Consider the following 24,247-nt stretch of genomic DNA (forward strand, 5'->3'; position numbering starts at 1 on the left):
CTCATCAGTATACATAACAACTGAAGGAATGTAACCTTGCCAAGTCTTAAGGATGAATACCTACGCTGTGTCATTGTCGTGTAAACTTTACCTGAGAATTTGCTTGATATACATTCCAAGGTCATCAACTTTCACAAATTCCAACGTAAATATTTGTCAATGACAAGCCGTTGTCACGTGGAAATGCAGTTCGTTCAATGGATTATAAAACCATTTTTTTTTAAATAGTTTTCCAACTCTCGCTTCTAATACAATAACATAATAGTGAAAATCATGTTCCACTTACTGTAGCAAAACAATTCTTTAGTAAGATCGTGTTTGCTCTTTAAGACATCTTTTAAAGCATGTGTTTGGATCTAACTAAATGATGAAAATCTTGCAAGGAAGTAAAGGAAGATTCATCGAAGCATCCATAGACAACATTACACACACTTATCTAGGCAGAACAGTGACAACCATCCATAATACAGTGGTGGAGCACAGTTCAAGTTAAAAAAAAGGTTAACATTCTGCAAAAACGCTCACTAACATATGGTTCACACATTTCAGTGGCCTTAAGAAGTTCACTGACGTATGGTTGACACATTTCAGTGGCCTTAAGAAGTCCTGAGACCGGAACACTGTTAGTCCAGGGAACATGTTCTTGCTTACCATTATCAACACAGTTGTCCTGTACACAAATAAAATCGCAGGAAAGAGCTATATCTCATCGAAAATCTTCAGAGCAGGACTGTGGGATAGGACCAGCGTACTGGGTCCTCCCCAGACCTAGCCTTACCAATGGATTAGGATACTTCCTAATTTCAATGGCTTCGGATGTAGTTTTTTCTAGAGGAGATAAATGAGCACGAGATACAACCCACAGATTTGAAAATATAGCAACTGGCGACGTTTCTGTCCGTCCTGGATAATTATTAAGTCGATCTGTCCTGGACATAATAATGGTCCGGGGCTGGACACAAACGTTGTCAATTCATATATTTTCAGATTTATGGGTTGTGTGTTTAATTTTCATCCTCGTTATTCTGACTTTTTTGTCTGTAAATGAACAGCAGAGGCAAACAAGTTTACATGCTGTTAGTACTATTTCCAAGACCTTTACATAAAATTTAAATTTTGCCCCGAGGGGCGAGTTTATTGGGCAGCGCCACTCATCCTGTGAGTGGACGCACCGCCATAGCAGCATGTACAACACTCCCCAATAGGAAGAAAACCCGCTGGGTTGTTCATCCTGTCACTTGTACCCAGATACAGCTGGGACTTGCTTAACTGTCTCAAGTGAACAGCTTATCAAACAAGAAGATTAACATCTGTCAACCCTTACAATCTTACGTTATCTTGCGGATGCAAAATGGGAGGAATCTTTTAAGAACAGTATCAATATTTGACAAATAGTGTTTTCCTTACTCAAACAATGTGGGGTTTATTATTCTACACATATTTCTAATGTCTCAGATGTTCACATTCTCTCAGGTAGTGATCAAGGCGGTGTCCGTCACTCTCACTACATATTCTGCAACTCCTCTGCTCAATTGTTGTTTCCAGACCGTACATCTTTACACATTACTACACTTATGGTCCTGCTGAACTAGTCCAGCAACCATTACTACACTTATGGTCCTGCTGAACTAGTCCAGCAACCATTACTACACTTATGGCCCTGCTGAACTAGTCCAGCAACCATTACTACACTTATGGTCCTGCTGAACTAGTCCAGCAACCATTACTACACTTATGGCCCTGCTGAACTAGTCCAGCAACCATTACTACACTTGTGGTCCTGCTGAACTAGTCCAGCAACCATTACTACACTTATGGTCCTGCTGAACTAGTCCAGCAACCATTACTACACTTGTGGTCCTGCTGAACTAGTCCAGCAACCATTACTACACTTATGGTCCTGCTGAACTAGTCCAGCAACCATTACTACACTTGTGGTCCTGCTGAACTAGTCCAGCAACCATTACTACACTTGTGGTCCTGCTGAACTAGTCCAGCAACCATTACTACACTTATGGTCCTGCTGAACTAGTCCAGCAACCATTACTACACTTATGGTCCTGCTGAACTAGTCCAGCAACCATTACTACACTTGTGGTCCTGCTGAACTAGTCCAGCAACCATTACTACACTTATGGTCCTGCTGAACTAGTCCAGCAACCATTACTACACTTATGGTCCCTGCTGAACTAGTCCAGCAACCATTACTACACTTATGGTCCTGCTGAACTAGTCCAGCAACCAATGCAGAAAATATCGTCTGGTCAGACGAGACCAGTAAGTGACCAGGTCGGTCTAGGGTGTCCACCGACAATGGTCTGAAGACGACACGGAAAATACAACTTTTGGTAATACATTCACCCACGCAGCGGCCGCGTGTGAGTGAACCTGCTCGCCGAAGGGGGTGTAAAGTTATGCACTAATAAAGTTTGATTATGTCGCAACAAGACTAAACTCTCTTCATTAAGAAAAGTTTTCATATAAGCACATATGTACAAGGCGTGTGGTGGTGGTGGAAGGCGAGGCAGCTGGTTACTAGGGTAATATTAACATTCCACTCGCCCGCCTCGTCCGCCCGCCCGCCCGCTCGCCCGTCCGTCCGTCCGTCCGCCCGCCCGCCCGCAGAGAGCTGGACCATTTGAGTGAGGACGGGTTGGTGGACCATCTTGTCACCAGAAGTTGGAAGCACTTGCTGGTACAGTGTTACACCGCTGGACACTCCACACGTTCCTCCAGCACTTCTGGAATAAAAGAATGAGAGTTCTACTTTTTAGCATACCCAACACAATGTCTCAGACAAAATATATATTCATAATTCGCCCGCCCGAGGCTTATTACAATCCCGCGGAGGCTATGAGGCGGCTCAGGCGGGGATAACGAGTCAGTGAATGAATGTTATGGGCCAAGTTGGCCAAGTTGCGGCCTGGTTCACGCTCACCTCACAAGGTAGGTTATGGCGCCGACTGTGAGGAGAGGTGGGGGTATTGCTCCCATCTCTTGAGTTTTGTGAATATATTATAACTGGTTCAAGTTCAAGTGAGTTTAGTGAGATGATAAAGTATATCCCGAGGGGATAGAGTAGCTTCGGAAGTGATTATTTTTATCCTTCTCTATTACAAGTCCCCTCAGTTTCTGAACGCACTCTCATCACAACCGAAAGGTCCCAGGTTCGATTCCCGCAGCAGCAGCGGTGCTGTAGTAAAGCGCTTGAGTAACGTATCGGTTGGGTTCTTCACGAACAACCATAAACTTATTAATAAAGAGCTCTCCCGACACCAAGCGAAATGCCTTGACAGAGACAAATGTGGGTTATGTCATCACCATTGTACCATTACAATGGTACAATGTATGATGGTGTTCAATGTATTACAATGGTGTTTCTGTACCAAGTACAGAACACCCTCACCACTGTAGCAAAAGGTACAGTGTTATGTGCTCGAAAGTAAAATAATGTCATGATGAACCACCAAAAAATAGCTTTTGTAGTACTGAATTTGGACAAATTGGAAATATGTTCATATTTATATTGTTAACCTAATCTAACCTAACCTATCCTTACCATCTTAGACCTGATACACGCTATCTGAGGTCTAGTATAGTAGATATATGTGCCATAGTTAGGCATGGAAATATTTAAGCTTGGTTTTAGGCTTTTCTGAACTCTACACAAAATAATACCAAAAATGGCTGACTGGAGCTCATGTACTACATATTGGTATGATTGACAACTATAGTTGTACAAAGTATTATCAAAACAGGATGATGGTTGGTATATTTCTATTAGAAAAAAATCAGTTTTGATTTTTTAATATTTTCGTAGGTAGTGCATGCCAAAAATCGTCGTGGGGTTCTGAATGTGAACCTGGCTGGCTGTTCTATTTTGAATTCCGGGGACCCGACCAGCCTGTCTTGAGATCCTCTTGAGGTTATCTTGAGATAATATCGGGGCTTAGCGTCCCCGTGGCCCGGTCCTCGACTAGGCCTCCTTTTTGTTACACACCCCCAGGAAGCAGCCCGTAGCAGCTGTCTAACTCCTAGGTACCTATATACTGCCAGGTGAGCAGGGGCATCAGGGTTAAAGAAAATTTGTAAGATTTCTTTCCGCCTCCACAGGGGATAAAACCTGAAACCTCAGGACTACGAATCCCGAGTGTTTTCCACTCAGCCGTCAGGCCCCTAAATTCATCCCATACCCCAAACCCTTCTGCCAATTCGAGTGAAGTCTGACCATCAACTTTGGACAGACAAGACAGTGCCTCTGATAGTTTAGATATAAACTCTAACTTCCTGTCCTCGATATAACGACTATATTTGTGTGGGATGTAACTCTAACATAGAGAAACTGCTCCTACTGCGAGGAAGATCTAGGGGCTATTATTCATTTGGATCTTAAATCTTAAAATTATGTATAAGTGGTCAAAATAAAGGATATAAAGTGCTGGGATTTTTAACAAGAAGCATTTGGTTCGCCTAATGGTTCTCAAGGTTAGGTACAGGAAGTCTGTTACTGAGTTATCGGCAGACCTTCTCCAGGAAGCAACCCTCAACTGTTGCCCAACTCCTAGCTAGCTATTTAATGCTTGGTGAACAGATATATCGGGTGAAAGGAAATGTTTCCCAAATGATTTTGTCCAACCGAGGAGGAATCAAGCCTAGAACTACTGAGCTACAGAACCCCTCAGCAATAAGACATCTGATATAATCCATCAGTTTTATTTTTCTAGGCCACATTACCACTATGTATTTCAGTTTTGTATATAAAAATAGTCATTGGAACAACTACATATAAACATGGCAAAAGTAATTTCTATAATTAAAAACCTACCTTTAGAAAAAAAAGAGATTAGGAAAGCCTAAATTAATTTCTCAAGGAAGGCTAAAAGTAAGGTGTGACATGCCTGAACTATACACACAAATATCAGAGAATAACAGAGGAGATAATATAGGAAATATAACAGCACTATATATAATATAATATAAGGGTAGGAAATATAACAGCACAAAATAGAACACGAAACAATAGATATAAACGTTATAAATTTTCTGTAGATTGAGAAAAGGCCTGAATATAAAATGGTCTGTGAATAGGATTGTTTATTTATAGAGTAAGTTGCTAGGTAACATGATAGACTTGGCACCTCTGGAATGCTTTCAACCAACGCTACACAAATGCCTTTGTTTTGGTATAAATAGAAGCCTCACATGGACCAATAGGCAGTCTGCAGTTTCCTTCATTTGGAATATTCTTATCATCAACTCCAACTGAGTTTACTTACATGTATATATATATTCATCAGACGCAGTTAAGTTTACACATATTTACGAACCATCCAATTCAAGTGAAGCTGACTTTTTTTTTAACCATAGGTCTTCTGCAAAGTTGGCTTTTAATGCTCGAACCATCAGAATCCATGAATGTAGACTCAAATGTAGATAATAGAGCCCCAATAGTTAGGAATCTGTACTTCCAGTTGATTGACGGTTGAGAGGCGGGACCAAAGAGCCGAAGCTCACCCCTCCCCTCCAGCGTGGTGGCGTTCACCCGCTTTGCTTCTTCCCACCCCCCACGCTGCCCCCCCCCTTTCCCCCCTTCTTCCCATCTCCCCTCCCTCCCCCCCTTCCCACCCTCCACGACCCCCCTCCCCACCCCAACCCTCCACCCAAGTGCTGGGAGTCACCATGTGTGGGATAAAGCCTTTAATCTCGGCTACGAATACTTGTTTAATTTTAATTGTTTTCTGCTCCTGCTAATTGAGCGGTCAGAGACTGGGAGCGTCGGGCGCTGTGTTCCCTCACCTCTCACCTTTCCTCACTTCATACCTCCCCCATCACTAGCTTCTCCTCTCCCCTCGTCCTCTCACTTCTCACTTTCCCCTCTCTCTCTCTCTCTCCCTTTCCCACCGATTGAGATTGTTCAGGCGGCTAGAGGCTATTGCCAGGCTACAGAGGACAGTATTTTCTGAACTTGAAAAGTACAGCACCAGGCAGCTGAGGGGTGGTGATGGAAGGGGAACCACCAGGAGGGATGGTGATGGAAGGGGAGCCACCAGGAGGGATGGTGATGGAAGGGGAGCCACCAGGAGGGATGGTGATGGAAGGGGAGTCACCAGCTAGGAGGGATAGTGATGGGAGGGGAACCAAGATGTTTTTATCTCTCAGCGCTGGCCTGGCTGAGGGTCGGACCCCTGGTGGATAGTGTTACACTCTCCCCAAGTTGAAACCTGAGGCTTCGAACCCCCGTCCCCTCACCCACCCACACCCCAGAGTCTTCACCCACACCCCAGAGCCCTCACCCACACCCCAGAGCCCTCACCCACACCCCAGAACCCTTCACCCACACCCCAGAGCCCTCACCCATACCCCAGAGCCCTTCACCCACACCCCAGAGCCCTTCACCCACACACCCAGAGCCCTTCACCCACACCCCAGAGCCCTCACCCACACCCCAGAGCCTTCACCCACACCCCAGAGCCCTTCACCCACACCCCAGAGCCCTTCACCCACACCCCAGAGCCCTTCACCCACACCCCAGAGCCCTCACCCACACCCCAGAGCCCTTCACCCACACCCCAGAGCCCTCACCCACACCCCAGACCCCTTCACCCACACCCCCAGAGCCCTCACCCATACCCCAGAGCCCTTCACCCACACCCCAGAGCCCTTCACCCACACCCCAGAGCCCTCACCCACACCCCAGAGCCCTTCACCCACACCCCAGAGCCCTCACCCACACCCCAGAGCCCTTCACCTACACCCCAGAACCCTTCACCCACACCCCAGAGCCCTTCACCCACACCCCAGAGCCCTTCACCCACACCCCAGAGCCTTCACCCACACCCCAGAGCCCTTCACCCACACCCCAGAACCCTTCACCCACACCCCAGAGCCCTCACCCATACCCCCATACCCCAGAGCCCTTCACCCACACCCCAGAGCCCTTCACCCACACACCCAGAGCCCTTCACCCACACCCCAGAGCCCTCACCCACACCCCAGAGCCTTCACCCACACTCCAGAGCCCTTCACCCACACCCCAGAGCCTTTCACCCACACCCCAGAGCCCTCACCCACACCCCAGAGCCTTCACCCACACCCCAGAGCCCTCACCCACACCCCAGAGCCTCACCCACACCCCAGAACCCTTCACCCACACCCCAGAGCCCTCACCCACACCCCAGAGCCCTTCACCCACACCCCAGAGCCCTCACCCACACCCCAGAGCCCTTCACCCACACCCCCAGAGCCCTCACCCACACCCCAGAGCCCTTCACCCACACCCCAGAGCCCTCACCCACACCCCAGAGCCCCTCACCCACACCCCAGAGCCCTCACCCACACCCCAGAACCCTTCACCCACACCCCAGAGCCCTCACCCACACCCCAGAGCCCTCACCCACACCCCAGAGCCCTCACCCACATCCCAGAGCCGTCACCCACAACCCAGACCCCACACCACAACTAACACCACTTTGGAACTCCCCCTTCCCCCCCCCACATCACCACCTCGGACCTAACCAGATCTTAACCCACATATCAGGCAATAATCCCATCACCCCCCCACACACCCCCCTCCTACACCCTCACCAACCAGTAGATGAAGGCCACTTAGTACTAATTAAATCCCCCTCTGACGGGGTTACTGTAGGCGGTGCTGGCGTCTGGTAGGATAACGTCCTCCCTCGCTACACCTCGCTACATTACTGTCCTCGCTACACCTCGCTACACTTGGTTATACCTGCCTTTACTGTGTGCTCAGACACTTATTGGACGGACATAAGGTAAGCGTAGATTGATTGTGGCTATATTAGAGGGGGGGGGAGAGGGACCTGATTGGAACACTAGGGGAGAGGGACCTGAGTGGAACACCAGGGGGAGAGTGACCTGAGTGGAACACCAGTAGAAGGGGAAGGAAGTCAGTTCACAGAGGCTTACTCATTTATCTGCCAACAGATAAATGAGTAAGAGGCAGCGGGTACTGGTGAATGGGTGGTGGTGGTGGGGATGAGTAGGCGAGAGTGTGGTGGTGGTGGTGGTGGTGGGGTATTTGAATGAATGACTGGGACGAGTGAGTACAGTCTTGTGTGTGGCATGGTGGGTCAGGCCACCTTTGGCCCAGATACTTAGTGGGTGAGTCTCCCCTCACTCACCCTCCCTAGGGGCCAGGCGGAGAGTGAGGAGGTCTTCTGTCTGCCAGAGTGCGCTATACACACACACTCACAAGGTCAACATTCCATTCCCTGGCATGTCTATATCTCTTACTCGCATTCACTGTCGCGGTCGCCTTTACCCATGAGTCCTTGGTTGATGGTGGACTTGGGGTCTGGACTTACCCATGAGTCCCTCGTTGGTGGTGGACTTAGGGTCTGGACTTACCCTATGAGTCCTTCGTTGGTGGTGGACTTGGGGTCTGGACTTACTCACGAGTCCTTGGTTAGTGGTGGACTTGGGGTCTAAAGGGGACCTTTAGATTCAAAAAATTATTCAGGCTCCCTCGCGAATCACTTAGTTAGCTCGTTATAGCGGTTCTTGTTGCATGTGGACTTTATCAACGATGTTCAGCTGCTTAATTTATTTGCAACATGTTTAACAAATCATTTTTTTTTTGAGGTTGTACTTAATCCCTTATTAGTCTCTTCCGGAGAATGACCCAATCCCTTCATTTAAAAGTTTAATATCACTGCTCTTTTCATTAATTCTTAGCTCTAGGAACCCATCCATAGGCTCACTCCATTCTTTAACCATCCACAATATCATCATACAACTTTACAACTTTGTTCAATCACTGTAGTAATTGTGAACTTGCTTCAAATAGCATTTAATATTAACTTTACCTGTTTACTCATTTCCCTATCTCTCTGGGCCTCTATGATTACCAGTTAACGATTTCAAACGTTCTTCTACTCCTTGAGCCTGGCCTATGGATAGCCTTCCGTGGTTATTGTCTGTTGTTGTTGTTGTTAAAGATTCGCTACCTGGAACAAAATGTTCCAAGCAGCACGGGCTATGGTGAGCCCGTAGTATTATTGGTTATTGTCTGGTCTGTGAGAGTGTCTTCGTAGCCCGAAGACCCATTTACGATCATCCTTATTTCTTTGGCTATGGCTGCCTCTGGTGCAATGTCACGCCAGTTTATTCACAGTACGTGCAATCCGTATCAACTCTTATGATGGATCATATAGGTTATCGAAAGGTAAATTAACAGCCTCAGAGCCTTACAATCCCTTTATAGTGTCGAGATACAAGTTAGGACGCGCTAATCTGTCTAATCACGCAATATTAATCGTACCAGACGCGAAATATCGTGAGGGGGAAATCTCTAGGCGCGTTGGGTAGGTAAATTCATTTATGAACTGGTTAGCTAAAGTAGGTCACTAAGGACTTTCACTGTAAGAGAAATAGGTCTTGCGGAAACACTGTGGGTCTAATTTACAGGTTTTGATTCCTAACTTAATTTTTAGATATATCAAGAAGGAATATTTGACTGTAAAAGAGTTTAATGGTAATTTGTAAGCAAGCAGTGCGCAGGACGGTGTTCATACAGATCACGACAAGAATTCATAAAGCAGTTACACAAGCACTTACGAACTTGTGCGTCTTCCCTTCAATCATTGCCAGCTTTGGTTACATTTATTAAACAGTTTACAAGCATGAAAACTTGCCAATCAACTGTTGTTATTGTTATAAACAGCCTCCTGGTGCTTCGCAGCTCATTAACTGTTTAATAATTGTAAACAAAGCCGCCAAAGATTGAGAAAAAATGTACAGGTTCGTAAGTGCTTGCGTAACTGCTTCGTGAATCTGGCCCCTGCTACTTACGACACCTGTACATCTTTCAGCAGTGATGGCTCGAGACGGACCACTAAGCTTTACTCTTCAAGTGATAACTCTTGCAATATTGCTGTAACCATGTAACCATCTCAAGATAACCTCAAGATAACCTCAAGATAACCTCAAGATAACCATCACTTGTCAACAGTGGTCAGTCTGATCCTTCTGAATGCAACAATGGACATGCAACAATAATGCATGTAAATAATACACGTAGAACTACATATATTATGAACTACTATTATCAACATGGCATAAACTACATGTCTACAATACTACCGAGTAGAACGCCTTACCTTCTCTATACACACACACGATCTAAATATGTTTATTGTAACTCAGATACTGTAACTCAGGTACTATAACTCAGGTACTATAACTCAGGTACTGTAACTCAGGTACTATAATACACTTCAAGAGGTTCAGACTGAAGCCTGAACTACGAGACAAAGTGACCAATCTTTCTAAATCTCGCTGTATCACTTAGGTTGTTGGTACTGGTGTTCTGCATTGATAAGTCTAAGTGATTATATTTACCTCTCACGAGATTTCACAATTCTGAGCTTCCAGCAGCAGATAATGAGAGGATCCAGTGCTCATGGCTTCATTGCTCCTACACGCACACATCATGATCCTCTAGGAGAACTCAGGGTGCCAGGGCTGGCACTAGCACATGGTGCCACGGAATGCAACAGGTGGCTTCCTGTCACCACGCCCCCAGTGCTGTGTTAGCTAGTGGCTCCGTAGCGGATTCCAGCGTCCGCTCCCTTAGATTCAGGGGGTGCATGGGTAAGTCGAGGCTGTGTTACCCACAATCCTCCCCCAAATATGTTCTCCACTGTAATAAGCCCAACCACTTGGGCTGGACGGTTGAGCGACGGTCTAGCTTCACTGCAGGTCCGGAGTTCAATTCCCCGACCGTGCAAGTGGTTGGGCACCATTCCTTGTTCCCCCTGTCCCATCCCAAATCCTTATCCTGACCCCCCCCCCTTTCCAAGTGCTATATAGTGCTGTTTTCCCTGATAATTCCCCTTCCTTCCCTCCAAGGTAATAATTGAATTTATTGGGTAATTAATAATTAGATAATTATTAGTATTAATAATAATAATAATTATTATTATTATAATGATGAAGGAAGGACTCAGAATATGTATAAGTGTAATAAAAAAAACTATTTTATGGATATAAATTACATTCTTAAGGTGATGTATAGAGTGTTCTGAACATTCCAGAACATTGTATACATCACCTTGAGGAATGGATGGAGGGTACATCCGAGAATGTGGCTTTTAATACACCTACACATATACTGAGTCCCTCATTCCCCTTCATACAAGCACTGGAGCACTGTCATAAGTTTTTTAATTATAATAATAATTGTATTTAAAACATATACCAAAGAATTATATATATATATATATATATATATATATATATATATATATATATATATATATATATATATATATATATATATATATATATACCCTCACCATTGACTTTTGCATCAGCCGTAAACAAAAAGTATATATATATATATATATATATATATATATATATATATATATATATATATATATATATATATATATATATATCGTACCTAATAGCCAGAACGCACTTCTCAGCCTACTATTCAAGGCCTGATTTGCCTAATAAGCCAAGTTTTCATGAATTAATGTTTTTTCGTCTACCTAACCTACCTAACCTAACCTAACCTAGCTTTTTTTGGCTACCTAACCTAACCTTACCTATAAATATAGGTTAGGTTAGGTTAGGTAGGGTTGGTTAGGTTCGGTCATATATCTACGTTAATTTTAACTCCAATAAAAAAAAATTGACCTCATACATAGAGAAAAGGGTTGGTTTATCATTTCATAAGAAAAAAATTATAGTAAATATATTAATTCAGGAAAACTTGGCTTATTAGGCAAATCGGGCCTTGAATAGTAGGCTGAGAAGTGAGTTCTGGCTACTAGGTACGACATATATATATATATATATATATATATATATTTGTTTAGTAATTGTTATAAATCCTGGATAAAGAATTTGATGATTGGAAGCACTGTGCAGGCATAAATCAGTTTGATCACAATCACAAAATTGGGCTTGAAAATCCTTCTCCACCCCCCACTCCGACAGCCTACATGGCCATCACAGCCAGGCTGATCTGGTAACTCCAGCAGATATTTATCTAGTTGTCTTGAAGGCTGTCACTGTTGTTGCAACGACATTTCTTATATATGTTGGCAAGAGATTAAAAACTGGTGAGCCACTGATGTTTACCTACGTTCTCCAGCGGTACTTATGACACCTCGATTTTGTATTGAATTTATTTTGCACTTCTTACCATATATCTCTTTCCAGTGTGTTGTACTTATGTACCCATGAAAGGTACTTCTCCAGTACCTTTCATGGGTACTTCATTCCAAGGAGTAGAGTGTGAGTGCTCTAAGACGGTCCCTGTAGTTTAAGGGCTTCACCAAGCGTACTACACACGCAATAAAGAGTAAAGGATCTCTGCGCTCTTCCCAGCTTTGCAAACTCGCCCACCTTGAGAGAGGAGGAGTGAGTGAACGGCACCAGTTCTCAACCCAGACCAGTTGAGTGGACAGTTAGTCACACACAGTTTGGGGGACACAACTGGCTGACTGTGGTATTTCCGCTTCTATAGAACACTGGAGGTCTTTTATTACTTAAAAACTTCCCCAGACACACTATACTTCAGAGGAAGACCAAGTCCTTGAAGCTCTAAAGAGCTGACATTCACAGTTTTTTTTTTACATCTAAGCTAAATAGTAGTCATTACAAATTAGCAACTGTGTATACAAAGTTATCTATGCTATGCTATGCTATGCTATGTTAGCTATGCTATCTATCTATGCTCAGTGTTTTATCTACTAAACGATTGCCTGGTTATGCCTTACCCAATATGTTACACCAGAGAGTTCGTCCTGTAGCAGCACGCAGCTCTCCTGTGGCGCAGTGGTAACACATATGCACCGTGCTTCGCCACGGATTTTGCCTAGGTTCGTATCCTGGCCAAGGGAGGCTTTACTGAGCTTCAAGCCCTAACCATAAGCCTCCGTTCACCCAGCAGTGATTGGGTACCTAGGGCCAGATTAACGAAAGCAGTTACGCAAGCACTTACGAACGTGTCCATCTTTCCTCAATCTTTGACGGTTTTGTTTACATTTATTAAATAGTTTACAAGCATGAAAACTTCCCATTCAACTGTTGTTATTGTTTTAAACAGCCTCCTGGTGCTTCGGAGCTCATTAACTGTTAAATAATTGTAAACAAAGCCGCCAAAGATTCAGAAAAGATGTACAGGTTTGTAAGTGCTTGCGTAAGTGCTTTCGTGAATCTGGCCCCTGGTTGTTAAACGATTGGCGGGTCGTATTCCAGGGGAAACTAGTGGGTAAGGCTTACCCATGAGTTATGGGAAGGAGGAGCTCTCATTCGTCTGTCCTTGTACTCACCTATGTAAAAAAATATGAACCTCAATTCAGCTGTCCAATATCTTTAACAATTTAGTTTCATTTTACCAGTTGGCCCAAGGATCCTTCTAAGCCTATTTTGCCTCTAAAGTACATTACCGATGAGTCTTGTATTTTTATATATTCAACTATTATATCAATTATAATTTTGTCTTACTCGTTATATAAGCGTCACTTGCACAGGTAAATCTGACCCATAATTATTGCGAGACCACATTATATGGCGCGTAGATAGGTGATGGGGGGGGGGGGGTGTGGTACCCCTTGGTGAGTTACAGGTACTCACTGTAACCTCACAGGTACTCACAGGTACCCACTGGGGGCGGACTGGTACTCACCGTCCAGTACGCCCCCCGGGTCACTGTGTACTGGTCCACCTACACCCTACAACATCAACAACAGAATTATAGTGGCGGAATTACAACCAACAACACTAAAAACAGAGAGAGTTGTGACGGTACAACCAACAAGAACATCATCCTCAACCAGAACAACAACAACAACAACAACAGATTTACAGTCTCCTTGGTGTAGTGGTAAGACACTCGCCTGGCGTTCCGCGAGCGCTATGTCATGGGTTCGTATCCTGGCCGGGGAGGATTTACTGGGCGCAATTCCTTAACTGTAGCCTCTGTTTAACGCAACAGTAAAATGTGTACTTGGATGAAAAAACGATTCTTCGCGGCAGGGGATCGTATTCCAGGGACCTGCCCGAAACCCTACGCGTACTAGTGGCTGTACAAGAATGTAACTACTCTTGTATATATCTCAAAAAAAAAAAAAAAAAGATACAGTGGTTGGAGGTACAACCAGAACAACAACAACAACAAACAAAGCGTCACTATTCAGAAAGAATTTCCTGCAGAGTTGAAGTCCAGAACCAGACAGAGAACTGTGTTTGTTGACAAGGTCAATTGTCAACACACACACACACACACACACAGACACACACACACACACACACACACACACACACACACACACACACACACACACACACACACACACACACACACACACACACATGGCTGACTCCATACACAGTTTCAAATGTAGATATGACAGAGCCCATTAGGCTCAGGAATCTGTACATCAGTTAGTTGATTGGCGGTTGAGAGGCGGGACCAAAGAGCCAGAGCTCGACCCCCACAAACACAACTAGGTGAGAACTAGGTGAGTACACAAAAACGGAAAACAGGACGGAGTGGAAGAAATAAAGAGGTCAAAGGACTTCTGAGAAAACCCGGAAAAGATGCAACAAGCCGAGCAACAAACACATAAATATACGAAGAATGTCAGAAAGAATGAAAATGGTAATGCCTCTAAAGCGAAGACAACCGAAGCTCCTGCATAAACAGTTAGAAAAGTGAATAACGAACAGCGGAATGACTAGGTTGCGAAAAAGGGGAAGACGGAAATATGGGAAATGACAAGGAAATTTGTGAGGAACTAACACCAGCTTCAACAGAATGCTCAGAACTGAGCCTGAACAGCTTATCAGTGCTAGGTCACTACTACGGGCTCACCATAGCCCGTGCTACTTGGAACTTTTTGTTCCAAGTAGCAAATCTTAAACAACAACAACAAACCCTAGATGAGAACTAATTAAATATCAAGGTATCATCAGAGGAAGTAATTTTATTTATTTATTTAATTATATACAAGAAGGTACATTGGGTTTGAGAGAATACATAGCATAGTATTTACAATCTTGCCACTAGTATGCGCAGCGTTTCGGGCAGGTCCTTAATCTAAAGGAAACAACTAACATCATTAGACGAAACTAAAGCTATTAGACCAGACAACGCGTCACCATTGATGTTAAAAGAAGTAGCACAAGTCCTCAGTGTACCTCTAGCATTGATCGTAAATGAGTCACTTACAGAGGGCGAATTTCCAAAATGATGAAAGACGTCAGAATGTGGTATATTTAGCTCCACTGAGAGAAAACGGCCTCTCACTGGCCTGTTAGGCTAGTTTAACCCACTCCTTCCCCCCTAAATGTTACCCTGTCTGCCTTCTACCACCTTCCCTTCAACATTGTAAGGCCTATTTGCCCCATTACCGCTCTCTCCTCATTATTATTAGGCCTAATTGTGCGCGCCCCACCCTCCCCGCACAGGTCCAGACATTACCCAGACTACTTTTACTCTCCAGATGAGTACAAAATGGGGTTGTGTGAATTGATGGAGGGGTCGGTAGTGTAGGGGGAGGCTTTAGAAGTGGCAGCTGTTCAAGTGGAGGGTTCCCCACTCCCGAGGAACACTAGTTGGAGTGGTTAGCCCGTGTATAATGTAATAATTAACCACGGTATCACGTGGACTTGTTCCAACGTGTTAATTACTAACATACGACCGTGACGAACACGGGAAGAAGAGGTCATTTAGTACATCACATCACTGGCCGCCGTGGTGGGTGCCACCACTGGCCCCCAGGATGGGTGCCACCACTGGCCCCCCAGGATGGGTGCCACCACTGGCCCCCCAGGGTGGGTGCCACCACTGGCCCCCCAGGATGGGTGCCACCACTGGCCCCCCAGGATGGGTGCCACCACTGGCCCCCCCAGGGTGGGTGCCACCACTGGCCCCCCAGGCAACAGAAGGTAAACAGTCTCGACATTACCTCTTATCCTCCCGGAAGGAACGACTAAGATCGAAGGGCTACAAACATCCTATATTGACAGTATTACCCAATAGGTCAAGGCTTAGGAGCCCACCAGCACCAGGAGGCCCACCAGCACCAGGGGGGCCCACTAGCATCAGGAGGCCCACCAGCACCAGGGGGCCCACCAGCATCAGGAGGCCCACCAGCACCAGAGGACCCACAAGCTCTTTTTCTTGTACTTAACTAAGAATAGGAACCTCAATATACCCCTCTGGATAAAAAAAAACCCGCATAATATAACTGTGATAATTAATCATTACATATTATTATGATATATTAGGCTCGGGCCCAAATTAGTTATTAGCCGTGAATGGGGCCCAGCCACGCTATCCCACAGGGCGGCCCGCCTCCCCCCACCACCACCACTTTAGTACACATCAAAGCGGTTACTTTCCGTAAATATGTTGGACTTGCTCTGTGTAGTTGTGGAGGAGGTGAAGCAAGCAGCACCAGCCTGTAACCCCCTCCCACCCCACCCTCGCCAGCACCGTAACCTGAGACGTGGTAAATATTAGTTCTTTCCACCTAACGACGGGACGGAGAGGCAAGAAGAGCTGTTGCTGCCTCTCTCCTTCACACACCCTCCCTCCAGTACTGCCTCTCGCGCGCGCACACACACACACACACACACACACACACACACACACACACACACACACACACACACACACACACACACACACACACACACACACACACACACACAGAATCAGGGGTTACAGGTGTAACAAATGTTTTGTATATATATATATATATATATATATATATATATATATATATATATATATATATATATATATATATATATACACAATAATAATACGGTACACAATAATAATTAATGTTAAGTTGTCCAATTAGAAGCAATGAGGTGTTTAAACGTTTCAAGAATAAGCCTAACAAACGTAACCTAACTTCTAACCTAAACTAACCTAATCCAACTTAACCTAATGTAACTTATCCTAATTTAGCCTCACCTAACCTAACCTAGTCCCGCCACCATGATCTACCCTCAGCTCAACCGCCATGTTTCACCCACAAACAGCTGGGAGTGAGAGACAGTGTTGTCTGTCTGTCTATGAGGAAGGGCCGTCACCAGCCGGCCACGTCACCGTCACCCCCCTCCACCGTCAACCCCCTCCACCATCACCCCCGCCACCGTCAACCCCTCCACCGTCAACCCCTCCACCGTCACCCCCTCCACCAGCAGCAGCAGCAGCAGCGGCGGGGCCTCACTCGCTCCCCATTCCAAGCCTAATAACACAGTTTGTTTTTTATTTTAGTGTTATCCAGAAGGGGGAGTGTACTGGACGGCGTCACTCATCCTGTGTGACCACGGCGCCATAATGACGGTGTTAAGGATTATTAAGGATCCCCGGTAGTAGAGTGGGGTTCGTTCTCGACGCACAAGCGAGAATTCAGGGTTCGAATCCCGGGCGGGACAGAAATGGTGATGGCCGCATTTCCTATATCCTAATGCGTCTGTTCACTTAGCAGTAAATAGATACCTACGAGTTAGTCAACTTGTTATGGGGGTTGAATCCTTGGGTGGGTAGAGGGAGCGGACCTTTATATAAGCCTAATATGTATATATACTCAGGCTGCCTGTCTCCCGACACAATGAATTATTATTATAAGGTGCGGATTCCATGCCGGTGCTGCGTAGTTCAGTACTGGTCTAACAAATGTTTTGTCGATTGCTTTGAAGGAGTCCTGATTTAGGTTTCTAAACGGTGTTCTTATATGTGCCAGCGTCCCATATGCTGCTGATGTTATCCTGTTTATGTGTGTGCCTCCGGTGTGAGTGTTGGAATTATATCCACTCCCAGTTTTTCTCTCTCTCTGGTTTCTGTAGCTACTTTACTTATATAATGTAGATGCCTTCTGGTCTCTTTTCTCTCTTTCCCATCTTCATTACCTTACATTTGGTGGGATTCAGTTCTCTTGCATCGGCACATTTCCCATCAATGAATTCCATCATCTCGTTTGCTGTCTATCCTTCCATTTTTCTTTCCCACTGGGTTTCCTGCAGAAAGTCCTTCATCCTGTTGTAGTCCTCGTGTCTGTAATCTCTCTATTTCTTCAACGGGTTTCTTTGTGTAACCAATGCCTTCAGCTCCACTATGTATTCAAGCATGAGAATGCAGTGGTCGCTAGCTCCTAGAGGCATCTCATGCTCTATTTTTTTTAACATCTGCATCAAGAAGAGATGCTTTTTCACCCACAGGGTTATAACCCCCATGGAACCACCTACCCGCCGAAGCCGGACGTGACAAAACATTGTTAAAATGTTAAATAAAGATCATCAGGGCAAATGGGGGGGGGGGGGATTTGACAAGCCGCCAGCTTCCTGTCCTAAAATATTAGTGACCCCTCAGGTAAATTTTGTGAAAAACCAAGTATAGTGTTGCTGGTAGATGGTCTCCACTTACTCATGTTGGTTATGTGGCAACCTAACCAACTAACCAACATATATAAATAAATAAATACACTAGTGGTGTCACCAAGCCAGAAACTAGTGGGTGTTCCTGAGAGCGTGCTGGCAATGGTCTCTTGATATTTCCTAAGAAGAATACTTTGGGAGATGAGCAGATATGTCCTGGGATTGGAGTGCATCGCGGAGAAGGTAATGGGGCCAGAGGGAGCGTCCCGGGAACATATTTCACTCAGGTTCACATACTTTTGAGTGGAGTTTGAACAGGTAATTGTGTAATGTGGCAGAGAAAGGGTGTCAGAATGCTGTGAGGAATATTGTTATGTAAAACATCGACAGAGAGAGAGAGAGAGAGAGAGAGAGAGAGAGAGAGAGAGAGAGAGAGAGAGAGAGAGAGAGAGAGAGAGAGAGAGAGAGAGAGAGAGAGAGGGTAGTGGGGGGGGGGGGAGAAGTGTATAAGGGGAGATAGGTGTACACGGTGGGAAGAGTGTGTGTGTGTGAGTGTGTACTCACCTAGTTGTGCTTGCGGGGGTTGAGCTTCGGCTCTTTGGTCCCGCCACTCAATCGTTAATCCACTGGTGTACAGATTCCTGATATCTGCTCTATCATATTTACATTTGAAATTGTTTATTCAGTCAGCCTCCACCACATCACTTCCTAGTGCATTCCATTTACTAACTACTCTGACACTGAAAATGTTCTTTCTAACGTCCCTGTGGCTCATTTGTGTACCCAGCTTCCACCTGTGTCCCCTTGTTCGTGTGCCCCCCGTGTTAAATAATCCATCCTTGTCTACCCTATCAATTCCCCTGACTCCCCGAGCTCTTCTGTCTTCCAGCAACGTGACGTGCAGTTCTCTCAGCCTTTCCTTCTAACTCATGCCTCTTAGTTTTGTGACTAGCCTAGTGGCATACCGCTGAATTTTTTCCTGCTTCGTCTTGTGCTTGACAAGGTACGGGCTCCATGCTGGGCCCGCATACTCCTGGATTGGTCTTACATGTTATATACAAGGTTCTAAAAGAGTCCTTACACAGATTCCTGAAGGCAGTTCTGATTTATAATTTTTAAATTTTGCCCCGAGGGGCGAGTTTATTGGGCAGCGCCACTCATCTTGTAAGTGGACACACCGCCATAGCAGCATGTACAACACTCCCCAATTGGAAGAAAAACCCGCTGGGTTGTTCATCCTGTCCCTTGTACCCAGACACAGCAGGGACTTGCTTAACTGTCTCAAGTGAACAGCTTATCAAACAAAAGTTAGCCAGCCTCGCATACGCCGCTGATGTTATTATTTTGATGTGGGCTTCAGGAGACAGGTTTTGGCGTGATATCAACTCCTAGATCTTTTTCTCTGTCCGTTTCGTGAAGGACTTCATCTCCCATTCGGTATCCTGTATCTGGTCTCCTATTTCTACCGACTAGTTTCATTACCTTACATTTACTTGGGTTGAACTTGGGTTGCACGCACACGCGTGTGTGTGTGTGCTTGTTTTGAATATGAATTGGGTGAGGAGGAGGGCGGTCAGAGCCTAAGAGTGGTACAGGGGGAGCATGCTGCCTCGTCCCATTGGTCGTATAATATTGTATTGTTGCACATCAATATTGTGGTGTGCGGCGCGTCTGAACAAGGGCGCTCCACCTCCCCGACCTGCTCCTGACCTCTCTGTTAAAGGGGATGTGTTCATGACCCTACCTGGCCCTGTCACTGAGCCCCCCTCGCTAGGGGTCAACACCAGTGAGCCCCCTAGCGAGGGGTCAACACCAGTGAGCCCCCCTCGCTAGGGGTCAACACCAGTGAGCCCCCTCGCTAGGGTAAACACCAGTGAGCCCTCCTCGCTAGGGGCCAACACCAGTGAGCCCCCTCGCTAGGGGTCAACACCAGTGAGCCCCCTCGCTAGGGGTCAACACCAGTGAGCCCCCCTCGCTAGGGGCCAACACCAGTGAGCCCCCTCGCTAGGGGTCAACACCAGTGAGCCCCCCTCGCTAGGGTCAACACCAGTGAGCCCCCTCGCTAGGGGTCAACACCAGTGAGCCCCCTCGCTAGGGGCCAACACCAGTGAGCCCCCTCGCTAGGGGCCAACACTAGTGAGCCCCCTCGCTAGGGTCAACACCAGTGAGCCCCCTCGCTAGGGGCCAACACCAGTGAGCCCCCTCGCTAGGGTCAACACCAGTGAGCCCCCTCGCTAGGGTCAACACCAGTGAGCCCCCTCGCTAGGGGCCAACACCAGTGAGCCCCCTCGCTAGGGGTCAACACCAGTGAGCCCCCTCGCTAGGGGCCAACACCAGTGAGCCCCCTCGCTAGGGGTCAACACCAGTGAGCACCCCCCTTCACAAGTGAGTGCAGGGAGTGACAGGTGAAGCAGCAGGCGCCGTGTGAGTGGGATGAAGTCGACCGCCATGGAGTCCTGACAGTCGACAGGTCAGCGTAAAGGTCGCCGTCAATAATGTATTGGGTTTGGAGACCAGGGCGGCAGACGGCGGACGGCAGGGCGACAGGGACGGCGGACGACAGGGACGGCGGACGACAGGGCGACAGGGACGGCGAACGGCAGGACAGTCGCTGACAAAGATGGCAGACATACAAACCTCCCCCACTTGCAAATGAAGTTGAAACCGAGGCTCTAAATATTTACTGACCGCAGGCGGGAGCGGCGCCCTCTGGGCTCCCGCAGCGAGCGCCGGCCGCCGCTGGACGGGTTCCCGCTCACCATTGCCACATGTTCGCTAACATGAGCAATTTTCTGACGGAATGTCTCATCATGTCTCCTGGGGACTGACTCGGTGACATGACTGGCAACCATGACTCACCTGTCTCTCCTGCGCTCATCAACATGTCGGCAACACACCACTGTCAACGGAAATAAGAAATGACATCGAAGTCTACGAGGATAATTTTTTTTCCAAATATTTGCAACCTGAACAATAACAGTTGCCATAGTTCTGTACTACTGAACAATAACAGTTGACATAGCTCTGTTATGACGACATACAAAATATGTCGCCATATAATTTATCACCTGATGAACCACACACATATATATATATATATACGGGATTCAGTAAGTTCAGTAGAACTTCGGTTTCAACCCTTTTTACCCTGTCGTAGCTCAGTCGATTAAGGTAGTGTCTGGGATGCTCCCGGACGCAGGTTCGAATCCTCGTCACGGCCCTTGTGAATTCGTTCACACATATATATCACCATAGGGGAGCCGGTCGGCCGAGCGGACAGCACGCTGGACTTGTGATCCTGTGGTCCCGGGTTCGATCCCAGGCGCCGGCGAGAAACATTGGGCAGAGTTTCTTTCACCCTATGCCCCTGTTACCTAGCAGTAAAATAGGTACCTGGGTGTTAGTCAGCTGTCACGGGCTGCTTCCTGGGGGTGGAGGCCTGGTCGAGGACCGGGCCGCGGGGACACTAAAAGCCCCGAAATCATCTCAAGATAACCTCAAGATAGACCATATACTCACAGATGTGTTAGTTCTTAACACATATAACAATATTTTACTGTATTCGCACTAAATACAATGCATAAGTTTAGAATATAGACTTACTGGAGGTTCCGATGTACATCATATACCTGGCGTCACAGTTTATGTTAATGGTACACGGTACAAAGGTGCATGGTTCATTATGGTACGAAGAGCCTGTGGTACCAACGACCTGTGGAACTGAACAATGTCAAGCTTATCTGATTTAATACCAGATGAAAGTGGCCCCAAGCATCTCCAGTCTTAACTGGTCGACGTAGCCTTCCAGTTGAAGGTCTGGTCGACGTAGCCTCAACTGGTCGACGTAGCCTTCCGGTTGAAGGTCTGGTCGACGTAGCCTCAACTGGTCGACGTAGCCTTCCAGTTGAAGGTCTGATCGACGTAGCGTTCCAGTTGAAGGTCTGGTCGACGTAGCCTCAACTGGTCGACGTAGTCTTCCAGTTGAAGGTCTGATCGACGTAGCCTTCCAGTTGAAGGTCTGGTCGACGTAGCCTCAACTGGTCGACGTAGCCTTCCTTGTTGAAGGTCTGATCGACGTAGCCTTCCAGTTGAAGGTCTGGTCGACGTAGCCTGAACTGGTCGACGTAGCCTTCCAGTTGAAGGTCTGATCGACGTAGCCTTCCAGTTGAAGGTCTGGTCGACGTAGCCTTCCAGTTGAAGGTCTGGTCGACGTAGCCTTATAGTTGAAGGTCTGATCGACGTAGCCTTCCAGTTGAAGGTATGGTCGACGTAGCCTTCCAGTTGAAGGTCTGGTCGACGTAGCCTTCCAGTTGAAGGTCTGGTCGACGTAGCCTTCCAGTTGAAGGTCTGGTCGACGTAGCCTCAGCTGGTCGACGCACTCTTCCATATGTTGGTCAACTCTACAAGGTGGAGACATAAGCCATTAGACACGTAATGAGACAGTGGACACAAGTCATACTGAGGTGACCAAGGCGTGCTGAGCGTAGCTTGGGTAGCAGGCTCAAGTGTTGAGTGAAATATCTGACTTTTCCTGAGTCAGATATTTAGCTGGACGAGTGAGGACAGGTATAGACGCGACCCCTACCCCCACTCCTGGGGGTGGGGTCCTGCTCACAATTAATTAATTTCCCCTTTATAGGGCTAATGTAGGTCTGCTACATTGATAATGAGCTCCCGTTTGTAGAGGCCTTTGAATAGTAATTAATAATAATACTATTAATTCATTGGTATTGGCACACTAATGAATGTCAATTAATATAATATTTTCGCCTTACATGTTTGTGAGGGCTTCGTTATGGTTCAAAATGTGAGACATTGTGGTGTCTTATTAGTGGTTCCCAAGTGTGCGATATCTGTCTCTCGCCGGTTTTCACGGTACGATATTCTTCAGGTATTGTTATTACAGGAATTTAATCCATACTAGATGGGCTACCCGGCGGAGCTTGGGTCTTTTTTTCGTTTTTTAGCATTGGTGGGTATAGGCACAGACGACTGCTGATAAGACCTACCATTAATGTATGATAACTTACTGTAAATATGTAGCTCTTGAAATAGCACTTACTCTGTAACTAGCTGCCATTGTAACTATAAGGTGTGAAGGATAGATGAAATTGTTTATGAAATAATCTAAGATGAGGTCTGATGAAGACCTTTTGTGCCCTCTGTAATGCGTTTGCGCTACCGCTCACAGGATGAGTATGGGGTGTACAATAACGTAGCCGCCTTCGGCGGCAACAACTGACTCCTGTTAACAGGCTGAGAGCTTTTCCTTCCCATATATCAGGTGTTCCCTGGAACACGACCCGCCAATCTGTTAACAACCAGGTACATACCTCTCTCTATCTCCCACTGTCTCTCCCTCCCTTCTGTTACCTCTGCCTCTCTCCCTCTCTCCCGTTGCCTCTACCCTCGTCCCTCCTGTTTCCTCTGGCTCCTTCCCTCCCATTCTCTCTCCTTTCGTCTCTCCCTCCCTTCCTCTCGTCCTCTCTCGCCACTGCGCCAAAGATGCTTCAACCACCGTCATAGAAGGTGATTCAATATCGATAACACCCATAAATCTGTTTTTGGACAAATTCATATTTCATACTTCATAGGAGTTGCTGGGAGAATCCCAGGACACCCGCCACGTCAAGTCCCGCAAGTTTAAATTTAAATTTTGCCCCGAGGGGCGAGTTTATTGGGCAGCGCCACTCATCTTGTGAGTGGACATACCGCCATAGCAGCATGTACAACACTCCCCAATAGGAAGAAAACCCGCTGGGTTCCCACCCCAAGCGTCGTGTGTGACGAGTTTGCTACCCCCTTTGGGGGGTGTTATGAGTGTTATTTCGAGGTTCATTTAATCATATATAAATGTTTTACAGAAATC

At 46.4% G+C, this 24,247-nt stretch overlaps 1 long non-coding RNA gene across 1 annotated transcript in view; it reads right to left on the minus strand.

The window, feature by feature from the left end:
* Positions 1–1,591: 1,591 nt before the first annotated feature.
* LOC123764768 (uncharacterized) overlaps positions 1,592–24,247 on the minus strand; it is a 32,365-nt gene continuing 9,709 nt past the window's right edge. Inside the window, exon 2 of the long non-coding RNA XR_006773621.2 lies at positions 1,592–2,741. This is a non-coding gene — a long non-coding RNA (uncharacterized lncRNA). The remainder of the gene's footprint in view (positions 2,742–24,247) is intronic.

Source organism: Procambarus clarkii, chromosome 48 (assembly GCF_040958095.1).
Source record: "Procambarus clarkii isolate CNS0578487 chromosome 48, FALCON_Pclarkii_2.0, whole genome shotgun sequence".
Taxonomy (NCBI): Eukaryota; Metazoa; Arthropoda; class Malacostraca; order Decapoda; family Cambaridae; genus Procambarus; species Procambarus clarkii.